The 21,411-nt window shown below is 48.8% G+C and overlaps 1 protein-coding gene and 1 long non-coding RNA gene across 2 annotated transcripts in view; one reads left to right on the top strand and one right to left on the bottom strand.

Annotated features, from left to right (window-relative positions):
• Nucleotides 1-2,070: 2,070 nt before the first annotated feature.
• On the bottom strand, nucleotides 2,071-19,086 carry LOC118578111. The gene is made up of 3 exons (XR_004944227.1): nucleotides 18,901-19,086; nucleotides 2,539-2,675; nucleotides 2,071-2,332 (listed from the first exon to the last, which is right to left on the bottom strand). It is a non-coding gene; the product is annotated as an uncharacterized LOC118578111 (long non-coding RNA).
• Nucleotides 18,802-21,411, top strand: part of Ptpn3 (protein tyrosine phosphatase non-receptor type 3) — a 122,683-nt gene continuing 120,073 nt past the window's right edge. The window contains exon 1 of the mRNA XM_036178776.1: nucleotides 18,802-18,930. The gene's annotated coding sequence lies outside the window, so the exon portion shown is untranslated. The remainder of the gene's footprint in view (nucleotides 18,931-21,411) is intronic.

Genomic DNA, 21,411 nt, shown 5'->3' with positions numbered 1-21,411 from the left:
AGAGGAACTGAGGACAAGGTGCAGCCACCTGCCCAAAGGCAGCCAGTGGACAGGGTGAGGTAAAGATCCATTCCACATTCCCCCTTCTCCACTGATGTTGTCTCTCAGTGGCTGGACCCAAATAGAAGCCAAAGAAGCCTGGGGTACAAGCCTACAAGGCAACTTCTCTTGGCTCAAAGCAAAAGGGATGAAAATCAAGACCACATCTGGACAGATGTATGAGGAATGCCCAGCACTGGTAAGTTCTTTCCCCAAGACACCCTCCACTTTGCACTAGCATCAGAACTGCTTTAGAAGCTAATTTCTCTCTCTCTCTGTCTCTCTGTCTGTCTGTCTCTCTCTCTCTCTCTCTCTCTCTCTCTCTCTCTCTCTCTCTCTCGTTTGTTTGGTTTTGAGACAGGGTCTAAGACCTGGCTGTCCTTGAACTTGCTCTATAGACCAGGCTGACCTCCAACTCACCAAGATCTGCCTGCCTCTGCCTCAAGTGCTGGGATTAAATGTGTGCACCACTGTGCCCTGTCACCTTAGAATAGTCTATGGTCCTATGATAGTTGGTGCTGTCAACTCGATAGAATCTAGACTTCACCTGGGAGACAGGCCTCTGGACATGCCTTGACTGTGTCAGTTAATTGAGATCTGCCCACTGTGGGTGGCACAGTTCCCGGGCTGAGACCCTGGACTGTATAAGTAGAGAAAAGGAGCTGAGCAGCAGCTCCTGACCCAGTTTGCGGGTGTCACCAGATGAGCTGCTTCAGGCCCCTGCTACCTTGACTTCTTTACCTCAGTGCACTGCACCCTGGAACTACGAACCAAAAATAACCTTTATTTACTTAAGCTGGTTTCGTCAGGGTATTCTACCACAGCAACGACAAAGAGCTAAGGCACACCCCTTCTGTTAGTCTCTGGTTTCTCTAAGAACAGACCATTCATGTCACATTCGCCTCTATATCCTGATGCATAAAGTATCGTCTAGCCACCATGGGTGAGTGGGTGGATAAGAGGACAGATAAACCAGATTAATAGTAGTAGCTTTGTGTATGGGAAGGGGTCATCCAGGAGAAGATGTGGGGCAAACTGTCTCATTAGATTCACTAATTTAACAGGAGTTAAGTCAGATTTTGCCACTAGGACAGAACACTGGATAGTCCCCCGCTGTCTGTACCAGTGAAACAATCAAGAACAATGTTAGGCTGGACAGAGGGGTCAATGGTTGAATAAGTACTCCTTTGCAGAGGACCAGAGTTTGGTTCCCATCCATCCATGGAGCAACCACTCCAGCTGCAGGAGCTAACGCCAATGGCCTCTGAGGACACCTGCACTCATGTGTATATACCTTCACATAATTAAAAATAATAAAAATTGGTCTTTAGAAAAACAGAAGGCTTGCTGCTCATGGCCTCCGGACCATGTCCAGAGATAGTATTTAATCAAATGGCTCTTTCAGGCTCTAGGGAACAGAGCCTCTGTTTCCTTGTGTTAATGAGACAGCTATGTGAAGTGGAACTTTTTCTCGTCTCGAAGAACGGTGAGAACTCATCCTAGTGCAGGCCAGTCCCTCCGGACCAGTACTTCCAATTCAGGGCTGTACCAGGCTTTTTCTTTTAGGCCACCAACCAGCTCCCAAATCATGACACAGAGACTTATTACTAGTTTTGAATGTTCAGCCTAGCTTAGGCTCATTTCTAGCTAGCTCTTTTAACTTAACCTATTTATCTACCTTTTGCCTCAGGGCTTTTACCATCCTTCTGTACATCTTACTCTGTGTCTGCTGGCTGGTGGCTCCCTGGTTTCTGGCCCCAGGCTTCCTCCTCCTTCTCTCCTCCTCCTTCTCTCTTCCTCCTTCTTTCATTCTTCGTTCTCCTGAGTCTAGATTTCTCCTATTTATTCTCTCTGCCTGCCAGCCTTGCCTATCCCTCTCTGCCTTGCTATTGGCCATTCAGCTCTTTACTAGACCAATCAGGTGCCTTAGGTAGGCAAGGTGAAACAGATGGAACACATCTTTACACAATTAAACACACATCCTTACATCATTAAACGAATGCAGCATAAAGAAATATAACACACCTTCACACAGTTAAAGTCATATTCTGCAGCATGAACAAATGGAACACATCTCCGCAGTTAAAAGTAATTTCCGCAACACAGGGCTGTCACGTAGCTCTCTCAGAAGAGAGAATTAATATCCTTTGGATCAGTCACCTCATGTGTCATTGCTGAATAAGAAGCCACTCCCAAAATTCAACATCATGAAATAACCAGTTATTTTGCAGTTTAGATGGACTTCGAATTTTTCTCCTTCCTCTGGGAACTAGAGTCACCTTGGACAATCTTTCTGCAGCAGAGGTGAATACACAGGGTTAGAGCTACCACAGAAGCCCATCTCAAGCCCCCATCACATCCCATCTTCTAACATGCCCGCACAAGACTCAAGGCCAACTCCAAAGTCTATCAGAGGGAAGTCCTTCTACTTTCCATGGAAGAAACTCCAAAGCCACATGGTAAAGAGCATGGTCATAAAGGAGCCAAGGACATACACACCTGATCACATCCCTCATTTCTCAGGGAGGAGCTCGATTGACCTGGTCCTCTTAGGAGCAGGTATCAACGACTTCATCCTTCTCCTCTTCTCATATATAAACTCCAAAAGACCAAGGTTTTCCATGGATCCCTGGAGCCTAGAACAGCACATGGCATATTGTTATTGTTAATTAGTAGTTATTGAATGAATACATGGATAAATAGCCTTTGCTGACTCTTCCTCCAATGCTCACTTACCAAAGATGACACCTGAAATTATGTGGCTCCATGACTGTGAAATATGACAGTTTTGGCTCCGTTCAGTGGAGAGACCACTGCACAGTATCATGCAGAAGTATAACCATTTCAAAAGAGCGCTTTAACATGTTGCCTGTATTTGAAGAGGAGTCTGGTGGGTAGAGACCAGTAGATGAATTGGAAGTTTGTTTTCAAGAGGTCAAGGAAGAGATACGTAGGTCTAGGAGCAGAAAGCAGGATTTAGGAAGGAGTGAAAAGCATTGTGTGAGTTGAATGGCGAGAACATGTCATTGGCTGGGATGGAGAGGAGACAGTATTAGCATGTGGGACTTGGAGTCTGGGCAACTGGGAAAACAGCCAACAGATAAGGAATAATTTTTATTAGATAGAACTTATCTGTCAGTTTGAGACTTGTTAAGTTTGAGGTGTTCATAGGACATTCAGCTGAAGGGTCTAGTAAACACCCAAACTTTGGAAGTGTCCTTCAGAAGCAATTCTTCAGGCTGGAAAGATGGCTCAGGAATTAAGAGCACTGGCTGCTCTTCCAGAGGTCCTGAGTTCAATTCCCAGCAACCACATGGTGGCTCATGACCATCTGTAATAGGATCTGATGCCCTCTTCCGGCATGCAGATATACTCACAGAGCACTCATACATATAAATAACTTTTTTTAAAAAGCAATTCTTCATTAATATGTCAATTCAGCCATCATATTCACAACAGTCACATATAATACCAATATAATACTACATATAATACATAGGCACACTCTCCTACACTTGCTAGATGGCCCTACCAGCCAACTATCAAGCAAGTAGCTTGTGGGTGCTAGAAGCACAAAAGCAGGATTAGAGAGATGGCTCAGTGGTTAAGAGCACTGACTGCTCTTCAAGAGGACCCTGGTTCAATTCCTAGTACCGCATGGCAGCTCACAACTGTCTGTAACTCCAGCTCCAGGGGATCCAACACCCTCACACAGACACAGACAACAGACATGCAGGCAAAATAACAATGCACATAAAATTTTAAGTAAATAAATAAAATAAAAAATAAATTAAAAAAGAAGCACACACACACACACACACACACACACACACACACACACACACAAATCAGAATAATGGCTACTTCTGCAGCAGAGAAGTGCCTCTGTCTCTAGACATCCACACTGGCCAAGGGCAGCCCCTGGCTTCCACATGCTGAACCAACAAATGTGTGTAAAATCCCTGCACTGAGTGGTAGTGTGCTCAGGGTTAGAAATTTGTAGAGAACAAGAAAAGAGTCTTTCCCTCAAGGAGCTGTGTCTCAGTGGGGAAGGGAGTGAAATTTAAGAATTTCCCCAAGAATAGCCAAGCTCAGGGGTCCTGGGTAAACACTTAGTGTGGGGTCAAAACAAGGTCAGCCAATTGCCTCTGGACAAAGTGTGCTGACGTGAACAGGTGTTAAAAGTTCAAAACCCAAGAGCGTGTGGAGGGGCAATAAAGGCCATTCTGGGTATGGCGCCTGGCTTGAGGCAGGATAAGGAAAGAAGTGAATACACATGACGCTGGCACGTGGGAAGGACTGGCCCATGAGGACACAAAGAAGGGGCAAAGATGTCGAGGGAAAGCAGATACCAAGTTACATTCACCAAGGGAAGGATCCAGACATGTCCAGAGCCAGATGTAGTCTCACAGCCCTTTAATCTCAGTACCTGGGAGGCAGAAGCAGGTGGATCTCTTTGAGTTCAAGGCCAGCCTGGTCTATATAGTGAGTTCTCAGACAGCTAGAGCTACACAGAGAAACCCTGTCTCAAAAAAACAAAATCCAAACAAGCAAAAACAGACATGTATCCAGGGATACCTTTCTTTGAGGCATTTTCCAGCAGGGATCTCGAAGATTTGCCTCTTGTAATGATTCCTAATTAGTTTTCTGAAATTGGGTAAAATGGGGCTGGAGAGACAGCTCAATAGGTCAAGGGCTTGTACTGCTCTTACGGAGGACCTGCGTTCAGTTCCCAGCACCCACTTCGGATAGCTCATAACCACCTGTAGCTCAGTTCGAGGAGACCTGGCACCCTCTCAGAGCAATGGCACTCACATGCATATGTCGTACATAGACCCATATGCATATACCTAGTTAAAAATAAACAAACAAGTTAGACGAACTGTTTTAACCCTCTCCACAATATAGTGAAAGCATTCCTAATTCTGTGCATGGTGTTTGTAGTTCTAACGTAGGATCATACGCCTTAGTTATCCCATCCTCACTGCATAGAGGAGGCAGATGCTATTCACATGTGTTAGACAGATGAGCCATTAAGACACACAAAGAGCTTTATTTCCAAAGGCCAAGGGATTGGTGTGGTGGTGTTTAACTAAGCAGGTGTGCACTCTGCTCTCAGGAATGAGATGAGCAGAGTCGACTGCCACATCCCTTTCAGAGGTTTGTGGTGGCTGGGCCCGTGGCTTCCATATGTCCTCACTGATGGACCAGTTTCACCCAGGAGCTCCTTGATAATCTAGGCCGCAACTGTGCCCTGAGTGCAGACCACAAGCTGCTAGGGTGAAGTGGTTTTCTGGGTGACTCAAAAGCACAGTTACTGGAGACTTGGCTTGGTGTGGTCTCAGGATCACTCAGCTGTCTTCATGCCGATGCAGTTCCCGGGGCCCCTTAGACCTTCCAAAGCAGTCTCCAGAGGCACTCTGTGGTCCATATTTTAAACCAACCTCCAAGGTCCATTTGCTCATTTATTCACAGACATTTCTTTGGGTCTGGCTACGTGATGGATACCATTCCAGGCTTGGGAATGTACTAGTGAATAAGACCAATCATGGAGCTCCCTTAAAGAAACATGCTTTGTCTCCGCCCTTTGAGGTGGGGTTTGAAAACTATTGCCTTAAAGTCATAAGGGAGTGGGTGGGTGGGTGTGCCACCAGAGCGGGAGAAGGGTGACAGGGGAGCTGGCAGAAAAGAGAACCACAAAACCCAATTTGTCTGAAAAATTTATAATGGTCTCCAAGACACTGTATGCCTATTTTAAAAACTGAAATAATAACAAGGGGCTGTTGTAGGGCTATAGGAGGCAATGTTGAGCTGGGGCTAGGCGAGCAGTTGGTTTATGGAAGAACTCAAGGATTAGGTGAAGCCACAGGGGTCCTTTCTCTGACTGCCTTAGCTATGTTGCCTGCCACAAAGCCCCTTGGCAATACACCGCCTGGAAGCGGCACTGGTTTCTTTTTTACCTCGTATGATTCAGTGTGTAGGCGGGCAGCTCTAGTCATCTGCTTTATGTCGCTAAAACAAACCTTGCATGGCTGGGCCTCTCCCCACAGAGAAGTTAATCTTGGTGTTGGGGACGCAGCCCAGGGCCTCATACCTGCTAAGCACCTGCTCTGCCAAGCAGGCCCTGTCAGCCCCATTCTGGGCTTCCTCTTTAGTTAACGGTGGTCTCAGGGTTCTGCCAGGGCCAGCACAAACAAGTAGAGGTAAGTCTGGTCCCTCCACGCCGCATCCACTGAAGTCTCACCTGTCAAATCAAGATGGAGCCATGCTGAGCCCAACACGGGATGGAAGTCACAGTGGTGTGGACACCAGAGGGTGACTTCTTTGCATGTCGCTGCCGTGGGTCAGTTACTCTGGAAGGCTCCTGATCCAGGGATTCTCTTATGTGCCCACTCTCTTTCCTTTTGGGATCCAGTATAAACTCCCACATGGAGGAATCCAGTTGATATGCTAAACCCTCCCCTAGAGACCTGGGGACTCTTACTTAGAGATGTAAGAATTCTCACTGGGCTGTTGTCAAGGAGCCACTGACGCTCCCACAGGACTCTCAGCAAGTCCTGGCCAGTGCTACTGTCACCCTGAGTTAAAGGCATCCTCCTGTATCTTTTGTGTGTTTATTTCTGGGGACAAAGTTGAAGTTTCATGGGGAATTTTGTTTCAGAATTTGTTGTTTGTTTTGTTGAGGTGGGGAGGGAGGGGGAATATGCCGGTGCCCTTTTGGAGGTTTCTTTTGTGCTCTGGGTTCTGGGACTGGAACTCAGGTCTCAGGCTCTGCAGAAAGCACCTTTAGCTGCTGAGCCAACTTGCTGGTCCTCTTCTAGACATTTCTATGTGCACAGGTATCTTTGTTTACTATGCAATGTTGTGAGTACAGCCTTGTTGTGTGATGATGTTCTCCTAAACTGTATCACTAGAAATGCCCCATGCCATTACAACTCCTGTCAAATAACCAAGTTACAGGACATGCGACGAGACGTGCTATTTTAACCTTCCTTTAGTCACTGGGTTCATCTGTCCAGCGATTATCAGCCACACTCTCATGACTCATTCCAGAGCAGAAGTCTTGATCTGCACTTGGATTTTTTTTCCCCCTTAAATGGATTGAGTCCATGTTTCCCCACCTTACATGCTGAGGTGTTCAAGACTGCTTCAGGGTTCTCGCACATGAGATGTATGCCTGCCTCTGCTCCATGAGCAAAAGCTGGCCTGGCAGAGCCAGGTCTTTCAGAATGCAACTGTTTCCTCTTGTTTGGTTTCCTCTCTGTTGACAGTCCTCATCTGTCCCTGTTTCCCACATGGGGACACAGGACAGCCTGGCTGGGTTGGCTTTTCCCTGATTTTACAACTGCAGAAAGCTGTGTGTGTTCCCACGGCCGCCCCTTTGTCCAAACTATGGAAAAACTGGCCTTTTCTTTTCTCATAACTGGCATGGGCTGTGTTTAGGTCAGGAGCCCAACACAAACTACAAAGAGTGACCTCAACCCGGGGAACTGAGAAACATCCAGATAACACTGTTAGGAAATTGTTCCCTCACAGGAACTGGCATTTGAAGTATGCACTGGTTTTATGTATATTTTTATAGCAGTTGAACTAGTGTAATGGGGAGAAAATTGCATTAGCTTTCATAAGCCAACAGATTTAGCTTAGGGCTGGGGCTGCAGCTCAGTTGGTGGAGTACTGTCCTAGCTTATACAGGTCCTGGGTTTGCTCCCTAACACTGCATAAACCAAGCCTGGTGTTTCATACCTGTGATCTCAGAATGTGGGAAGTGGAGGCAGGAGGATCAGAAGTCCAAGGTCATCGTTGGCTACGTCATGTGTTTGAGGGCAGACTGAAAGATATGAGACTCTATCTCAAAAACAAACATACAAACATGTTTTGACTTGAGTGTGTCAATAAGATACTCTAGAGCTGTGGGCATAGTTCATTGGCTGTGGGCATAGTTCAGTGGCTGTGGGCATAGTTCAGTGGCTGTGGGCATAGTTCAGTGGCTGTGAGCATAGTTCAGTGGCTGTGGGCATAGTTCAGTGGCTACAGGCATAGTTCAGTGGCTGTGGGCATAGTTCAGTGGCTGTGGGCATAGTTCAGTAGCTGTGAGCATAGTTCAGTGGCTGTGAGCATAGTTCAGTGGCTGTGGGAATAGTTCAGTGGCTGTGGGCATAGTTCAGTGGCTGTGGGAATAGTTCAGTGGCTACAGGCATAGTTCAGTGGCTGTGGGAATAGTTCAGTAGCTGTGAGCATAGTTCAGTGGCTGTGAGCATAGTTCAGTGGCTGTGGGAATAGTTCAGTGGCTGTGGGCATAGTTCAGTGGCTGTGAGCATAGTTCAGTGGCTGTGGGCATAGTTCAGTGGCTACAGGCATAGTTCAGTGGCTGTGAGCATAGTTCAGTGGCTGTGGGCATAGTTCAGTGGCTACAGGCATAGTTCAGTGGCTGTGAGCATAGTTCAGTGGCTGTGGGCATAGTTCAGTGGCTGTGAGCATAGTTCAGTGGCTGTGGGAATAGTTCAGTGGCTGTGGGCATAGTTCAGTGGCTGTGGGAATAGTTCAGTGGCTACAGGCATAGTTCAGTGGCTGTGGGAATAGTTCAGTAGCTGTGAGCATAGTTCAGTGGCTGTGGGAATAGTTCAGTGGCTGTGAGCATAGTTCAGTGGCTGTGGGCATAGTTCAGTGGCTACAGGCATAGTTCAGTGGCTGTGAGCATAGTTCAGTGGCTGTGAGCATAGTTCAGTGGCTACGGGCATAGTTCAGTGGCTACAGGCATAGTTCAGTGGTTACAGGCATAGTTCAGTGGCTGTGGGCATAGTTCAGTGGCTGTGGACATAGTTCAGTGGTTACAGGCATAGTTCAGTGGCTGTGGGCATAGTTCAGTGGCTGTGGACATAGTTCAGTGGCTGTGGGCATAGTTCAGTGGCTACAGGCATAGTTCAGTAGTAGAGAACTTGTTTAGCATGCCAAGGTCAAGGGTTCAATCTCTATCACCAAACAAAATAAGTAAATAAAAATAAGGTAACTGAGGGTTGAAGAGATGGCTCAGTGGTTAAGAGCAAAGACTGCTCTTCCAGAGACCCTGAATTTGGTTTCTAACACCCATGTCAGGTAGCTCACAACCACCAGTAACTCCCTAACTCTTCTGGCCTTCCAGTGTGCCTGCACTCACATACATGTACACATGTACACACACACACACACACACACACACACACACACACACACACACACACCCCTAAAATAAATCTGTATAAAAATAGGGCTGACCAATTTCAGGCCATTTATTCACTTGTCACTCTCAGTAACAGCTTCTATCTGGGCTCCAAGTTCTATCTGGGCTCCAAGTGTAAAAAAGAAAAGAAGTAAGAGAGTTCACAGTTGGGATGGCAGATTTGTACAAACGTACGTAATGTGTTAATGTGTGAATCTGAGGGAATATAAACGCAAGAGGAGGGGCCCTCTACCTGCCTATGCATAGAAAGCTGGTTACTACAAACTGTACACCACCCAGAACTAAAGGCCACTCAGGTGTTTATCCAAGAGTGTGAACATTGTTCCAGGGCCTGACGGAGCTGGGCAGCTTCCTGTGGTTGAAACTGGAGTTGATTCTAGATTGCAATGATATTGAAACCATGAGACACAAAAGGATTTTCACCCTCTCATTATTGCCTGGCAATTTTGATGAGGGATTTTTCTGGCTGTGTTATCGTCTGTCCTTCTTCCTAAATGTGGAGGTTACAGCCCCAGAGCTGGTTTGGAAACAGCTCACTCAGCAATGCAGGGAGACACCGAAAGGGTGTGGCCTCCCCTGCAGGTGACTCTTGGTTGTGGAGAAGGAGGGAGGAGGGCAGGTAGGTGACTCTGTTGTGGAGAAGGAGGGAGGACAGTAAAGCCCTATCTCCTTTGACTGTTTCACATAGGCAAGGCATTGAAAGTGCATCAGGACACCCACTCCCAGATTTACTCCACCATTCAGAGGACACTACCATATGTATCTCACCATATCTCTCTACATCACTTCAATCTAGCTAATGATTGATCAGTTATCTAGCTAACAAGCCAAGTTTCAGAAGGATTTTTGAGCAAGGACTATTTGACACAATAGAACTCTTTGTTCACAGGGGACAGGGAAACTGTTTTGTTTTGTTTTTCAGAAAGGACTCATATTTTTTGTGATGGGTAATCTTGATTGTGTAGAATCACCGAGAGAACAAACCGTGGGTATGTCTGTAGGAGAAGTTCTAGGCTGGATTAATTAAGTAGGAAGACACGCCCTGAATGTGGGCATCACAATCCAGTGGACTGGAGTTTCAGAACGAAACAAAAGGAGAAGCAAGCTGAGCATCAGCATTCATTACTCTCTGCTTCCTGGCTGCCCATGCAACATGATCAGGGGCTCCATATTCCCGCTGCCATGATGGCCTGTATCAAATAAACCCTCCCTCCCTGGGGCCTGGAGAGATGGAGTCGTGGTCAAGAGCACTTGCTGCTTTTGCAAAGGCTTAGTTGCCAGCACCCACCTGGCAGCGCACAACCAGCGACGAGAAAAGTGACTAACGCAGTCTTTCCAATGCTTTGCTTAGGAAGAGCAGCCACAGTCGGTGGCATCGGGAACAACTTTTAGGGGATTTCCACACGTCTTCCAAAGGGCAAATGCACATTAATAGTAAAATGCAAGTCACATTGTGATGTGAAGCAGGAAAGGGCAGTCCATGCACCCTATGGCGCAGGGGGTTAGCTAGCGGACTCCTGGCAAGTGGAGACCATCTGGGAGGGAGGCAGGCAGGGAGACAAGCTTTAAACACAGTGTGGATTTCAGCAGGCAGACCTGGCGGCCTGAGTCCTTTTGGAAGGATGATGATGTGGGTGATTCATTCTTCAAGGGGGAGCAAGCGAGACATTTGTGACATGCTTGGGTTGGGATGGCCAAGGCTGTGGTGTCATCAAGGACCCGAGAGAAGCTAAAGGAGGTGGCTACGGTCTGAGCTTGGTTTGTTTCCTCCAAAACTGGTGTTGAGCTTTGATTCACTGGGTCGTGATGCTGAGAAGGGATGGGATCTAAAGATTGACAGCTTTCTCACAGGACTGGATTAGTTCCCTCCCCCAACCAAGGACAGATTATACAGTAGTACTGTATGCCTGTAACCTGCATGGCACCCAGAAAGCTGAGGTAGGAGTTCAAGATCAGCCCAGGCGACAAAGCCAGTAGCAGGCTGGTTTGAGACTTTGCTGCAAAACAGAAGGAAACAACATCAACAAAAAAGCAGTAGATGGTGTTGAGTGAGACAGCCGCTCCTCCTGAAGTGCCCACTGCTCACCTTCACCCTACCACAGAGCAAGATGACGCCTTCCCACGATGGCCAGACAGGGCCACGCAATCTAGGCTTTCCCAGCCTCTAGAACTACGAGCCCAAAGAAATCTCTTTATAAATTATTCAGGCTCAAGTAGTCTGTCATAGCAACAGAAGACGAAGATGAAGAAATGGGAAGGTGACATTTCCTGATGGGACTGCTGGAGAACTGCCTCATGGGAGGAGAAATTAGGAGTGAAGAAAAGCAGTGTGTGTGTGCAGGTCTCTGTGACGTCTGCCTTAGAGCAGTGCTTGGGCATGTTGGCAGGATTCTGGAACCTTCGTCCAGCCACATCCCTCCCATGAAGATGATGTGCTTTGGGAACTCTGCTGTCCCCCACTGAACATGAAGCCCTTTAACTTCACATGTGACTCATGTTTGCAGAGGCATCGCTGGACAGCCTGTTTGTACCGTGATGCAATGGATGTGTGTCCCATGGAAAAAAATGAAAAAGTCATCCCAGCAGGGCGCCAGGGCGCAGTTGAGGAAATCCTGTGATGTATCATCTGTGCAATGCTCGAAGGTCACCGGAGCACTGGGCGGCCCAGCAGCAACTCTGTTCTTGAAATGTCACCAGGAGGTGGGGCGTCGTGTTCCGGGCACAGATCAAGTGTCTGGTGTCTCAGGGATGAAGCCGAGCGAGCTGAGTCCTAAGGTGATGGCTTTGCCTGGAAATGCATTCCCACAGAGCCCTGGGCATCACAGTCCTCCCACGACAGCGCTGGATCAGCGGTGTCAGGAAAGCATCAAGCCTGACCCCAAGGTGACCGTGGCTATTTCTCTTTTATCCTCATCCAAAGTTCTGTTTCCTGCTCCACCCTTCAACCATGTGAGTTTCCAATGGGAGTTCAGAGTGCTCGGGGTTGGGCACCCTTCCAGCACCCTCTACATGACTGTGTTCTGATGTAGCCAGAGCCGTGACGTGTTCAACAACCAAGGCTTTGCTCTTGGGCAGTAGAAACAAAAAGCAAAATAGCTTAGCAAAAATATATTACACACTCCTGATTGTTTCCCCTCGAGATACAATGCCCTTATTGTTAAGTTGGCTAGATATCACGTGCTACAAAATTCAGAGGACATCAACATGTTTAGGGTAAAAGGTAAATGTACACCCCTCCTCTCACCGACTCCTTCAGTTAGTTCCTCCCGGGGCTGTAATGACCTGTCTGGGTTCAGTTTTCAGTGTCTCCCACATACTCTCATATGTTGATTTTAAGGTCCACTCCCCTTAGCAAACATGGGCATTGTGATTACTACCTCCATCACGCCCTCCTCTCTTGTCACGTGATTGATTAGCTGCTATTGGCCTCAGGAGAGGGAGCCAAGGTCAAGGGCAGAGAGCCTGACATCTGGAAGGCATGCCCTCTCTCCCTCTCCTCTTCATTTGCCTTCTGCTCTTTTGTTTGGTGAGAATAGGAACCTTAGAGCATGGTTGGGACACTTGAGAAATCATTCTTTCTGGGTTCTGGAAAGTGATAGTACCCATTTCATTAGAGGTCACTGCTTAAAAATGCCAGCCATAGCTCAGGATGACAGCTTCCTAACTCTAATTTCTCCTTGTCTGTCTGCTTCTAAAGCCTCAATGCATTGGGTTTCCAGAGCAGGACCCCACAAGTCCTTTGACTTATGTGTTTGTTTTCCCAAATAACAGCTAATTCATAGGGTCTCTTATGGTCTGGTTCTGTCAGTTCTAAGGTGCATGCCTGAGGGCCTGCATAGGGGTACTGGAAGGTCCAAGCATCCTGAGAAAAAGGTTAATGCTGTCTTTCCCTGTATGGACAGTCTGCACGTCTGGCTGACCTCGTCAGGGACAGCTGCTGCATGATTTTAACCCCTATTTGAATCTATGCACACTGTCAAGTAGACCCAGGGCAGCGTTTACCTTGGGATGTGTTGGCAGGTGCTTTAGCTGCCAGGCAGCTGACTAGCTCTGGAGGGCTGAGCCCTTCCTAGCACTGGTGGAGACGGCTTCTACCTTGTTCTCCGCTACTTTCCTCAAGGCCTCAGGCTTCCTTCCTGTACATCTGCTCCCTCAAGGGTATTAGAAGTGGCTGCCTCTGCTGTCAGGTTTCTCAAACCCTGTGAATAACTCCCTCCTCTCCTTCAGGTCTTTGTTAAACAACGAAGTTTCTTGGTTTTATATAAGATTACTGTCTCCCTTAAACTCACAATGCAGCTGAGGATAACCTTGATGGGTTTTTATTTGTTTGTTTGTTTATTTTGTGGGGTTTTTTTGTTTGTTTGTTTGGTTGGTTTTTTTTAGTGTTTTTTGTTCATTTTGTTTTTTGAGACAGAGTCACACTGTGTGTGTATTCCTGGTTGGCCTAGAACTCACTATGTAGGCCAGGATGAGCTCACTCAATTCACCTACTTCTGCCTTCTGAGTGGGGGGATTAAAGGGACCTACCACTATGCCAGGCAACCTTGACTTTCGAACCTTCCGGACCTCTATTTTCAAGTGCTGGGATCAGAGGCATGTGTGGGGTATCACTCCGCCTACTTTTCTGCAATGCTTGGAATAGAGTCTCGCACATGCTAAGCAAGTTCTCTATCAGCCGAGCCACACCCCCAAGACTTGCTCATCATTCCTTTTAACTCCCTGCGTTCCAACTCATTGCTCACAAGTGAGCGAGAGCTGTTTGTTTTGTCCACAGCTGCTGCTGTCTCCTAAGCATGTAGAGTAGTGCCTGGCACATAGTAGGTGCTTAATAAATAGTTGAAAGAATGCTCTAGGTTTGAGGGGTCCTGGACTTCTTAATTTATAACTGACCACTTCCTCCTCTCCCTTACTCTTGGGCCAGGAACCTGCTACCCACTGCCACCACAAAGGAAAGACCTGCTTGGTCCTCCATGAAAATAATGTCTTCCTACTTTTTGTAATCTCCAAGTAACCCTTTTTCCTCTCTTTCCAAATTTTTCTCTTGCCAGCTTTAACAGTTGTTTCATTTTCTCCCCCCGACAATAAAAGAAACCAGGCTTGTTGTAAAATGAGAGCCTGTGAACTCGAAGGACATTTTCGTTCATGTATGATACCTTCTGTGGCAGCTTCTCTGCCCCTAAAGGCAATAGTAAGACCCAGCTACCATTCAGAGGTTTGTGCACTCACTCAGCTGAAACACACAGAGCTGCCCGTGTTCAGCCATTCAGGCCCACACAAGGGCAACCTTCTCCGTTCAACCCAGTGATTTCAGTCTCAGCAGAGGCCATCCTATGCACAACACTTGGCAGCTTATTCTTTTTCACGCACTGCTCCATCAGTACCACTTACCCGTCGTCCTCCTCTGTTCTGGAACCCCTCTTGAGCTCACATTAACAGCACAAATAATTCATAAGCATTAGCAAGCCAGCGGGGATCCCTGCCACTCAATCACTGTCCAGATTTCCTGAGTCTTGATGGGAATGACTGATGGTCTGTGGTGCTCTTTCCAGGAAACACTTCCCACTAATTCTCCCAACCAATCACTGCTTTGCAGTGTTGGGCCCTGGATACTCTGCACACACGGTGTCTTCCGGGGCTAACCATGCTTGCTGCTCACTGAACTCCTCCTCCACCAGTCTGGTCTCTATCTAGTGATGAACAGTTAGGCTGCTGTGTATCTTCCTCTGCCATGAAATCATCCCCTCAGTTTGTTGTTTGGGGTTTTGGATTTCTGTGCCAGCACCATTAAGACAAAGAGCAAATTACCTTTTGGAGCTAAATTGTCCAAGGCCTTGCTTTGTCCCAGCAAACAGCAGCAGCACTGAGTCCTGAGGGGGTCTGTGGACAGTCTGTCTCCACTAAGCTGTGACCCTGCCCCCCAAATGACTGTCCAGGGACACCATCTATCTACATGAATCTCTTGGGCCTGACCTCATTCTCTGGGGCTCAGAACAGCCCTATTCACAGATGTGCCTCATTTGCGTTTAGAGCTGGCTACATTCAACTGTGAAGATTACATGTCCACCCAAAAGCCCTATTCACATAAAATGGGGCATGTAGACTATAAGATCACCTGTCATTAAGGCTAATAGCATCATGCCAATCCAGCTGCACCAGATTAAAAGGCTGGACTTGAATATTTTGGCCCCAAGAACAAAACAGTAACAGGAGACCAGGACGTTAAAAGTAATCCACAGCCTACAGAATGCACCAAACCAGGGCCGGCGGGGAAGGCACACAAAAGACAGACCGAAATGACAGACTCATCCATCAACGGCTATCTCCCTTACACAGGGTTGACAGACCATAAAACCTGACACTCCGCTATGAGGTCAATGGGCTTGCCTTCAAATCCTCCCCAGTGTGTCACCAACTATGAACCTACCCCTGTCATCAGGGGTGAACCCACCCCAATTGTTTTCAGTGAAACTGAGCTGAAAGCAAACAGCAAAACCACCTACTATAAGGATTGAAAAAAGAATTCATGGAAAACATTGGCCACATGTGAACTTAATCACACTAGTTTAGATTTACACAAGACAAAATTAATTTGATCTTTCGTGTATTTATTTGGGGGAGGATTTTTGAGACAGGGTCTCTCTATAAAGCCCTGTCTGTCCTGGAACTTGCTATGCAGACCAGGCTGGCCTCGAACTCACAGAGATCTGCCTGCCTCTGCCTCCATTGCTATAATTAAAGATGTGAGCCACCAAGCCTAGGTTTTTATGTGTTTCCTATCACAAGCACAGCTACAAGACATTAATCAACGTTAAAAGCAAAACAAACGTAGAAATAGGCACACCACCGCTCGTGGTTTCCAGACTTTGGTTTTTGCACGTTTGGTGAGTGTGTCCATGCAGCATTTCCACAATTTACTGTTTTCAATATTCTCCTTCATCGTTTTTTTACTGTTACAGCATACTTGTAAAAATATCTTAAATTACAATTTTATTTATTTATATGTATGCGTGTGCAAACTTGCGGAGGTCAGAGGATAACTTCCTTACAGGAGTCAGTCTTCCACACCATGTAGGGCTGGGGGACAGACTGAACTCAGGTCATAAAGCTTGGCTGCAAGTGCCTTTACCACTGAACCATATCAAGGACCCAGAGAGATCTAGTTGTGATAATTATTTCAATGAATGTGTCGGGACACAATCACTACCCTCCCTCTGAGCATCTGCTTTGTTTCCAGCTGTAGAAAAGGATTCTTTTATTATGTTCCTGGTTCTGTTATGTGACTTGAAATACGCATTGAAAAAAAAAAAAAAATCTTGCCAGGTGGTGGTGCACACCTTTAATCCCAGCACCTGGGAAGCAGAGGCAGTTTGGTCTCTGAGTTCGAGGCCAGCCTGCTCTACAGAGCGAGTTCCAGAACAACCAAGGCTACCCAGAGAAACCCTGTCTCAAAAAAACAAAACAAAAAAAAATAATAATCTTTAAGACTTTAAGATTCACAGCTGTTTTCAAGCTCAAATCCGAGAACATTGCTTAAGCAATGAAGAGCAGAGAAAAGGTAACGGTTTGGCTTCAGCCGACTTTAAACTGGACAGCTCTAAGAATTCCCCGATGTCCCACCTTAGTGTTATGAGAGGATGACAGATAATTGAGAAAGGCACTTCAAAAATAACTCCTGGGGCGGGGCTTTTAGATCAGCAGTAGAGTTTCGCGCTTACTGTGTGCAAAGCCCTGGATTCAAGCCTCAGCAAGGGGGAAAATATTTAAAGTGGACTGAATAAATTCACGTTCTTTTTCTTTTTTTTCCAGTCCCCACACACCCCCGGATCCAAGCGTAGGCATTTGTATTATTTAGGGCACAGAGAGCGCAAGGCTCTGGTAGCAGATCACACAGCAGCTGGTAGAGGACAGAGTGTGCCGTTAGCTGACTCTGAATTCCAGGTCTTCCCACCATGCTTGGGGGAGGAGGGTTACCCAGCACTCCCTGCCTGGAGGCAGAAAGCTAAGTATGGGATGGCCATGTGGGACTCCGTGGGCAGCCTCACCAACCCCTCCAGGGGGCTTTTCCTTCCGGATTCTGGGCTCCCCAGGCTCCGAGCATGCCCAGTGCTTTCCCTGCCGGTCCGAATAGTGCTGCCACGGCGTCGTGGCTCCAGGTTTTGCTTACGATCCTAGGCGGGGCCAGGGCAGGGCAGCCCCTGGGACTCCGGGCTCAGTTGGAATTCCCCGGACGGGATGCTCGCTGGCGTCCCTAGCTGTGCGCTACCTTGGGACTGGGATCGGGATCTAAGCCAGGAAATCAGGCACGGTCGAGGGCCTCATGGTGGCATGGGCACAAAAGGTTCTCGGGACATCTGGCACCCAGGTCCGCGCATAGGGTCCTACCCATCTCTCCATCCTTTTGTTAACATCTTCATTCAACAAAACGTTTTTAGTTCGTGCCCAGTTGTTTAGAGGCTAGGACTCTTGAGAGGCGGAGCTGCCGAACTGACTCTGAAGCGAGGGACTCCTTGAAGTCAAGAGAAACAGCCAGTAACCGACTCCATCTGCCCCTCTGCCCTCTTTCCCGTGTCATAGGCACAAAACCTGCGCTCCTTGTTTTGGCATTGGTTTTTCCGTCCTAGGAAAGCTTCCTCATTTAGTTGCATGACTGAATGGTATTTGTCACCTGACCCGGCTGTTCCACCAGCCCTCACCGGGCCACCCCCTAGCCTTCTTGCCCGGCTCTTTTCCTCTGTTCTTAAGAATTTATCACCTCATATACTGCGTTGTTTGCGGATCTGTTTGTTGCGAGAGACTCCCTTCCAAACTCCCAGCAAGGGACAGAATTTTTGTCTATATATTAAGTGTGAAGAACGTAAGTAACTGTTAAATGGATAAGTGATACATGCTTAGAAGGCGATAACGGACGTGGAGTGTGGACAAGAGGCCAGGTCTAGTTTAGAAAGGTAGCCGAAAGGCCTCTCCCACGAAAGGTACCTGTGCGGTGAGAGGGCGCCGAGCACTAGCAAAGCTGGGGAAAAGACATCCTACCCCGAGGGAAGGGCAGTGCAAACGCCCCGAAGCGAGTCAAGTTCAGAGGGTGTGATGGAGAGGAAAGTGCACTCCGAGCGCAGGAAGGCAGGTGTGGGAGGAGGCGGAAGAGGCCGGCAGGAACGCCCGCCAGCTAGGGGCCCTGCAGGCCTTGGGACCAGCTAACCCGCTCAGCGTCCTAGGACCAGCCAAGGAGCACTGCGCTGGAGTCAGCGCGACCCCCAACCCAGCCACGGAGCCCCGCGCAAGCTCGCTGTCATTTCAAAGACTCATTGAGCGCCAAGCCCTTGCCATTCCTAGGCATGCAATCCCGGAGAGCCAGGCACACAGTAGGTGTTCAATAAATGCTTAAGGTATGAATGGCGGCCTGCGTGAGCCGGGGTCGCGGAGGTCTGCGGGGGTTCCGCAGGTGGCCCGCGGAGGCGCGTGGCAGTGTCTCCCAAGCCTGCCCCGGGCCCGCCCCTGTCCCGGGTCCCCCCGCCCCGCGCGCGGGCCCGTCGCGGCCACAGCCGGGCCGGCGGGAGCCGCCCGCGGGCTGCACTGGGCATGCTCAGACGGCGGCCAGGTCGCGGCGCGAGCGAGCTTCCGCGCCGCCCGCCCGCGCGACCTACCTGGGCGCCCCGCGCCCCCGGATGCTGCAGGTATGGGCGGCTGAGACCTCCGCGGGGCGGGCTGGGGCGCGGGCTGAGGCGATCGGGGACACGCGGGGCGCCACCCCACCCCCACCCCGCCCGGGGCGCGGCGGACACGCGGGAGGACTAGCGGGAGGGCTGGCAGCCCCGGGTCCTCGCGCCACGTCGGGCATCCGGGGGGAGGGGGGGACCCGCAGGCCCGGATCACCTGGCGGGGCTGGGGCGGGGCGCGGGCGGGGGCGGCGCAGGACTAGGCGTTCAGGACTCGGCGGCGCGGGCGTGGGCGTGCGCTCCAGTCTAGCTGAGCTCTGGGCCCCGCGCGGCGGTATCCGCAGCCCAGCCGAGGGGGCGCACGGCCGCGGTAATCCAGTCCTCCGCGGCCCCCCCGAGGCTCGCACCCCACCCGAGATGGGGGGGGTTGCAGATTCTCTTCCCGAAAGATGGCATTTCCTGGGCCTGGCACGAACTCCAGCGCCAAACCAATCCGCCCCGTTCCGCGGGCGACCGGGTGGCTTCTCTGTTAACTTGCGGTGGCACTGCTGCGTTGTGCGGAGAGAGAACGCTCCCCGGAAACCCTCGCCCCCGGTTGCTGCCACCCAAACTTATTACGAACTTGCGGGTTGCCTTTAAAAAATTCATGAGAAGTTAAGACAACTTGGCACCTGGGTGTTCCGTGAAGGTGCAGGGAGCTTCTGGTTGGGAAATGAGAGACCTAGCTAGGTTCAAGTTGGTCTCTTCCTCTTGGCCAGCTGGTGACCTTGGACGAGTTGTTTAACCTCTCTGATCCTCCATTTCCTCCCTTGCATGCAGGGAGGGTAATAATGCCCACCTCGCCTGGTTGGTGGTGGATTAAGTGGGATAAATGATGTGGAGGTGTTTGGCTCCGTGCCCAGCACAAAGCAAGCGAGCAGTTGGCGTGATGTGATTTTAATTCAGTTAGAGACCCTCGTGGCTCCCATTTCGTCAGGAAATTAGAATTAGGCAAGCATTTTCGGAGCCTGTGTTTGTGCCCAGGAGCATGTCTGCTGAGGTTTTGGAAAAGCAACCCAACAGAGCAGTGGTGAGCAGAGTGTCTCTTATTTAAAGGCAGTCTGGAGTTCAGAAACTTCAGAAGTTGACACTTGGGTCCCACTTACAGAAAGAACTATTTTTGAAAGGTGATCCGTCTTGCAAATGTGGAAGCCGATGAATTGGAAAGCCTGGCTGGGAAGCTGCCTACGCTACAAAGCTCCCAGGCCTGACCTTAAGTACTTGGATCAGGGTCAGTCAGCTTCTCACAATGGCTTTGTGCCTTCTTTGCACCCTTGTGCATCATGGGGTGCAGAGCAGCCTCCCTGGTCTTTGCTCAGTTGGTTCTAGCAGCAGCCCCCTTCCTGTGCCAACCAGGAATGCATCCATATATTGTCTGGGTTGAAGTGACTTCCCCCACCCCCCCCTCCTTTAGTAGTCTCATTCGTGATAACCTCTGCTTTCTGTCTAGCCTGGATGATCTGAGAATTTCATCTGGGGCTTTTTATGATAAAATCGAACCTTTGCAGTTAGAGTCATCCGGTGTCTATGGATCATCTCATTTCAGTTTTACAGTTCTCCTGCGGAGGTTGGTGTCACCCCCATTTTAGAGAGGAGGAAATTGAGGCTCTGGGCGGGCAACTGTACTGTCCTGAGCGTGACTGGGATGGAGGAACCCAAGGCTTCTTGGTTCTAGGGGCAGGGCTTTTTCTTCCGGAGAAGACTGCCATGTATAGTGTGGGAAGACCTCACATAAGATGTCTCTCCTGATGATTAAATCAACATCTAGATTGTATTGGAAACTGGGAGCCTTGCTGAGATTGACTAGTTGAAAATTAACAATGGTCAGCTATTATCTGACAGGGAATAGGCCATTCTAGTTAAATATTCTAGTATAGGAGCACTCCCATAAATCCCTGCATAGAGTTAATGGAATACCGATCTGTCGAGAATTAGGATAGAATAAGACTCTACTACTCTGTATTGATCTGGGTTGTCTCTGGTGATGTATCTTCTCCTCCAAAGAAGACTAGTGTATGCAAATGAGACATGAATGGCAGACTGGAGGTCAGGTTACTGAGGGCATTGGGAAGAGCTGAGGCGTGCCTTTGAGCAGATGTTTCTGTTTGGCTGCAGCAGGGCTGTGGGCAGGAAAGCATAGTGAATAGGCCAAGGGACCCCCAGCCTGGAATCCAGATTGCACTTCCCTCCAGCTCAGGCTAGATCCTAGTGCGGTTCTGGGCCCCCACCTTAGCTAGGAGCCAAATCTAAGATCCCAGCTTGAAGTCCTCATTTTACCTGATCTCATAGCAAAGGTATGATAGCTTTTAATATGCTTGCTGAGGTCTCAACTCCCTGCCAGTGAGACACCGTTGTAGGCAAATCTTATCCCTGGAAGAAGTTTGAGTTCTAGGTTGGTGTTTGGTCTCAGTCCTAGGATGGTAACTGCTCTCAGTTTTTGTTGGCTGTGACTTGAAAGTT

The sequence above is a fragment of the Onychomys torridus genome, chromosome 2 (genome assembly GCF_903995425.1).
Source record: "Onychomys torridus chromosome 2, mOncTor1.1, whole genome shotgun sequence".
In the NCBI taxonomy this organism is placed as follows: domain Eukaryota; kingdom Metazoa; phylum Chordata; class Mammalia; order Rodentia; family Cricetidae; genus Onychomys; species Onychomys torridus.
The sequence above is the reverse complement of the archived record's forward strand: the minus strand, read 5'-3'. Positions and strand labels throughout refer to the sequence as shown.